We start from the raw sequence: 6,000 nt of genomic DNA on the forward strand, positions 1-6,000 counted from the left end.
AAACTACTAGCATCTAGCTACTGAATCCGAGCCGTGCCCATCTGTCATATGAGACAATTTGACTTCCATTAAACATATGAATTTCTAGTTTGAACATGTTATTTCACTGAAATTTCATACTTAGCCTGTGTCCATTTCATAAAATACCTAGGCATTTTATACAGTTCCTAGGACAAGGAACTTAAATACCTTGACAAAAAGTTGTAGGTATTCTGCATATCGTCTACGCATTCTATGCAGTGCCTTGATTTGACACTTTTTAGGAAACATATGCACTTGGATAAATGTGCCAATTTTAAAGAGGGAATATCTTCTCTCTACCTGTCGATGAGACAATAATGCTCTGGCAAGGCGTTAGTAAATAACTTGTGGAGCAGCAAACGACTAAAATGAATATGCAAGTAAACATATTTACTATGTAACTGCATCGTGGGAAACATGTCCCATACTTAACAAAACAGTAGTGGGTTGCGGACAGAACGCGTTCCATAAAAGTTTTGGAAAAGCTTTACATTTTTGTAGTACTATATTTCACAAATATTTGGTACGTTCGCCTATAGTTGTGCGACTGAAGTCTATTCGAAAAGTGCTTTCATCTTAACCACGTCATATAACTTGTAATGTCGGAGCCAAAGGATACAAACGGAAGATGGAGGAGAAATATGGACACTGCCGCAACAAGTCCCACTCGACGCGTTTAATTCAGGGGTCCCATTCGGCCTCTGCGTTTGTGCGTCTTCTGCCCGTTCTCCGCATCCTATCCAGCTCTGAGGCAAATTGCGATTTACATTGTGCCCTCTGCTGAGAAGAATGCGCGTGACAGCAACGCGGCGCCATGTCCAATGTGCACTGCGACGTGGCTAATGCGGAATACTACGCACCCTCTAAAAACGTGATGGTGCAGTTATTCCGACATTCTGCGACTGACTTGGTGAATTCAAACTACGTAAATATATTTCAACACTACTCCTTTTCGGGTATATTAATACTTCTGGAACAATAACAGTCCAAGTCTGATTCGTTTGACCATGGTATCGGTTGTTGATGGATAACTAGTTTGTTAACGTTAGTACTATGCATCCAATTGCTCAAATGCGTTTTCTCGTCACCCCTTGTTCAGTTAATAAGTCGCGGTTGTTGGGCGGTTTCTTGACTGTATCTTGTTTACATTGACACTCTGATGTCTGCATAAACGATTCAGGAGAATTCTCGCCTTAGAATGATTTTCCTGACTGCTGTGAGAAGCTTAGGCACAGTAGACCATCTATTCTACACTACGTAAAAATGTATGGTAGTACTTCACATCCCTATCACAATTATTATAATGAAACTTCTATTTCTCAGATATTAGGTGCTTTCTCCTCAGGAGAGGAAAGAGAACATGCACCTGCAAAAAGTCCATCTTTTCTTATTTCTCTAGTAGCTCAGTTTCACCTTACTTCCTGATCACATGAATTTATAATATTTCCCTATCTGCACTATGAATCAAATGTGTCTTCTTGCGATGGGAAGACGTTTGGTGGAAGCTGAAGAAATAACATCAGTGACAATTGATTCTAATACAAACGAGAAACAACAACGAAACAGAACAGTAAAATAATAAGTACGTAGAAATGGAGAGATTAAATGGCGAAAAATGGAGCTGAACACACGATTCTTCTAACAGGACAATATTTTTTAGACGGTCAATGACAATGATACAAAAAGTGAGAGAAAGATCACGTCCTTGTTAATTTCTAGATTTGCACATGTACTTTGATCTCTGGGCGTAAGGCATCCAGTAGTGGTAGACCACAAGATGACACAGAAATAGAGTGAACTTTTAACTGTTGAAACACTGCTAAGAAATTTACTTTCAGACAGCAATAAATGGAGCATCACTCGTATGCAACGTCTTCTCTCAGTTAATTCTTCACATGGTTATACTACCGTTTTTCTCAAACTGTCCTGTAACTGATAAAAAACCATTACGGCAAATTTAGATCAAATCGGAATACCCAATGGGACTCAGGGCAAGTAAGGCTAGCAACGTGCTTCCCCGGTACTTTAAATATGATGCTGGTAACAATCAGAGCAAAATGCCTCGGACCTTTGGAGGTGACGGAGTCCCACCTCTAACTGACAAACCAGGGACTCCTAAAATACGACGTGGCAAACAAATTGTAATGAGATGGGGAGCTATTAATATCAATGGGGGCTACCCTGGGAAGAAGGTAGAGCTCGCAGAGGCTGCAAGTAAGATGGCGTTGGACGTTTTAGCTGTTAGTGACATTCGGGTAAGGGGTGAGAAAGAAGAGGAAGTGGGAGAATACAAGGTCTACCTGTCATGAGTCAAAGCAGGAATAGCACAACGGGGTGTAGGGCTTTACATCAGAAAAGAAATGGAACCCAGCGTAGTTGCAATAAGGTATGTAAACGAATGACTGATGTGCATAGATTTGACAGTGTCTAGCAAGAAAATTAGGATTGTGTCAGTATATTCGCATTGTGAAGGGACAGATCAAGATAAGATGGATAGTTTCTATGAGGCACTGAGTGATGTAGTTGTTAGAGTAAAGGACAAGGACAGTGTTCTGCTCATGCGTGATTTTAACGCCAGGATGGAAATCGAACAGAAGGGTATGAAAAAGTTACGGGTACATTTGGAGAGGATATGGAGGCCAACAGGAACGGGAAACAACTCTTTGATTTCTGTGCCAGTATGGGCTTAGTAATCACAAACTCCTTTTTAAACATGAGAACATTCATCGGTATACTTGGGAAGGCAGGGGAACCAGATCTGTCATTGACTATATAATAACAGATCAGGAATTCAGGAAGGCTGTGAGGGACACACGTGTATTCAGGGGATTCTTTGATGACACTCATCATTATTTAATCTGCAGTGAAATTGGGATTGTGAGGCCGAAAGTGCAGGTGGTCAGGTCCATATGTAGGAGGATAAGAGTGGAGAAACTTTAGGATAAGGAAATCAGGCACAAGTACATAACAGTGATCTCAGAAAGGTACCAGTTAGTTGAATGTAGTCATTTACAGTCATTGGAAAAGGAATGGACAAGGTACAGGGACACAGTACTGGAAGTGGCTAAAGAATGTCTTGAAACAGTAGTGTGTAAAAGTAGGAAGAAGCAAACAGCTTGGTGGAATGACACAGTCAAGGCACCCTGTAAAAGGAGAAAGAAGGCGTATCAAAAATGGCTACATACTAGAACTCAGGTAGACAGAGAAAGTTATGTTGAAGAAAGAAACAAAGGCAAACAGATAATTGCAGCATCCAAGAAGAAATCTTGGGAAGACTTTGGAAACAGGTTGGAGACTATGGGTCAAGCGTCTGGAAAACCATTCTGGAGTGTAATTAGCAGTCTTCGAAAGGGAGGTAAGAAGGAAATGACAAGTATTTTGGACAGGTCAGGAAAACTGCTGGTGAATCCTGTGGATGCCTTGGGCAGATGGAGGGAATATTTTGAAGAGTTGCTCAATGTAGGTGAAAATACGATCAGTAATGTTTCAGATTTCGAGGTAGAATGGGATAGGAATGATAATGGAAATAGGATCATATTTGAGGAAGTGGAGAAAATGGCCAATAGATTGCAGTGCAATAAAGCAGCTGGGGTGGATGAAATTAAGTCGGAACTCATCAAATACAGTGGAATATCAGGTCTTAAATGGCTACACAGGATAATTGAAATGGCCTGGGAGTCGGGTCAGGTTCCATCAGACTGGGCGAAAGCAATAATCACACCAATCTTTAAACATGGAAACAGAAAAGATTGTAACAACTACAGAGGTATCTCTTTAATCAGCGTTGTGGGTAAAATCTTCTCAGGTATTGTTGAAAGGAAAGCGCGAGTATTAGTTGAGGACCAATTGGATGAAAATCAGTGTGGGTTTAGGCCTGTTAGAGGCTGTCAGGACCAGATCTGTAGCTTACGGCAAATAATGGAGAAGTGTTATGAGTGGAACAGGGAACTGTATCTATGCTTTATAGATCTAGAAAAGGCATATGACCGGGTTCCTAGGAGGAAGTTATTGTCTGTTCTACGAGATTATGGAAAAGGAGGCAAACTTTTGCAAGCAATTAAAGGTCTTTACATGGATAGTCAGGCAGCAGTTAGAGATGACGGTAAATTGAGTTCATGGTTCAGAGTACTTTCAGGGGTAAGACAAGGATGCAACCTGTCGCCACTGTTGTTCATATTATTTATGGATCATATGTTGAAAACAATAGACTGGCTGGGTGAGATTAAGATAGGTGAACACAAAATAAGCAGTCTTGCATATGCGGATGACTTAGTTGTGATGGCAGATTCGATTGAAAGTTTGCAAAGTAATATTTCAGAGCTATATCAGAAATGTAAGGACTATGGTATGAAGATTAGCACCTCCAAAACGAAAGTAATGTCAGTGGGAAATAAATATAAACGGATTGAGTGCCAAATAGGAGGAACAAAGTTAGAGCAGGTGGACGGTTTCAAGTACTTAGGATTCATATTCTCACACGATGGCAACATAGTGAAAGAACTGGAAGCGAGATGTAGCAAAGCTAATGCAGTGAGCGCTCAGCTACGATCTACTCTCTTCTGCAAGAAGGAAGTCAGTACCAAGACTAAGTTATCTGAGCACCGTTCAATATTTCGACCAACTTTGTTGTATGGGAGCGAATGCTGGGTGGATTCAGGTTACCTTATCAACAAGGTTGAGGTTACGGATATGAAAGTAGCTAGGATGATTGCAGGTACTAGTAGATGGGAACAATGGCAGGAGGGTGTCCACAAGGAGGAAATCAAAGAAAAACTGGGAATGAACTCTATAGATGTAGCAGTCAGGGCGAACAGGCTTAGATGGTGGGGTCATGTTACACGCATGGGAGAAGCAAGGTTACCCAAGAGACTCATGGGTTAAGCAGTAGAGGGTAGAAGGAGTCGGGGCAGACCAAGGAGAAGGTACCTGGATTCCGTCAAGAATGATTTTGAAGTAATAGGTTTAACATCAGAAGAGGCACCAATGTTAGCACTGAATAGGGGATCGTGGAGGAATTTTATAATTCAGACTGAACGCATAATCAGTCTTAAATGATGATGATGATGATGATGACCAAACAGCGAGGTCATCGGTCTCATCGGACTAGGGAGAATGGGAAGCAAGTCGACAGTACCCTGTCAAAGGAACCATCCCGGCATTTGCCTGAAGTCATTTAGGGAAATCACGGAAAACCTAAATCTGGATGGCCGGACGCAGGATTGAACTGTCGTCCTCCCAAGTGCAAGTCCAGTGTGCTAACCACTGCTCCCCCTCGCTCGGTGATGTTTGAGGAATTCGAGGAAGAGGATTTCAGCTCTAATGTCCCTCTGCATAGTTTATAAAGGACACATATGAGCTAGAGAGAAAATATTGAGTAAAGAGTAGAAACTTGTCACTGCCCCTTGAGTGTTGTTTTGCTGCCTCGCTACAGCCGTGCCGGCGGCCGTGTTTTGCAGGTGGTGCTGCCGCCGCTGCTACCGCCCTCGCCGCCGCTGCCACCGCCTCCGCCGCCTCCGCCGCCCCCGCAGTGTTGAGCTGCGCCTCCCGCCTCTGCGGAGTGGACAGCCGGCGCTCTCCTCCACGCAGCCCCCTTCTCGACGAGCCTCTATCCTCAAAACATCTCATCGTCACTCTTACTTTCTAGACTCTAGATCAAGCTGTTAGTTCATAGCTACCTGTAGCTTTATTAAGAGACATTTTCTCCGGCTCTAGGACTACTGTTTATAGTTCACCCAACCCAAAAGAAATAGAACGTCAGCATATTCAAACCCCAGTACGTGACCGCCCTCTACAAGTGGCTAGCTACAAGTAAACATTACACGTATCGTGTACCTCGACAGACTCCATCCCCGAGATAACGTCGTCGTGTTTGATCCCAGTGCTTTGATGTCCGCTTTAATCGTTTGGAAGTTGTAACAGCTTCTCTCTTCGCAGTCTGGACTGGCTGTGTACTAAAAGTGTCTACGAAGATACCAAGGA

General features: G+C 42.7%; 1 protein-coding gene across 2 annotated transcripts in view; it reads left to right on the forward strand.

Annotated features, from left to right (window-relative positions):
* LOC126336978 (ubiquitin-conjugating enzyme E2Q-like protein CG4502) overlaps positions 1 to 5,564 on the forward strand; it is a 630,639-nt gene extending 625,075 nt beyond the window's left edge. For both annotated transcript variants that reach the window (XM_050001211.1, XM_050001212.1), the window contains one exon: positions 5,478 to 5,564. The gene's annotated coding sequence lies outside the window, so the exon portion shown is untranslated. The remainder of the gene's footprint in view (positions 1 to 5,477) is intronic.
* The last annotated feature ends 436 nt before the right edge of the window (positions 5,565 to 6,000 follow it).

The sequence above is a fragment of the Schistocerca gregaria genome, chromosome 2, assembly GCF_023897955.1.
Source record: "Schistocerca gregaria isolate iqSchGreg1 chromosome 2, iqSchGreg1.2, whole genome shotgun sequence".
Taxonomy (NCBI): domain Eukaryota; kingdom Metazoa; phylum Arthropoda; class Insecta; order Orthoptera; family Acrididae; genus Schistocerca; species Schistocerca gregaria.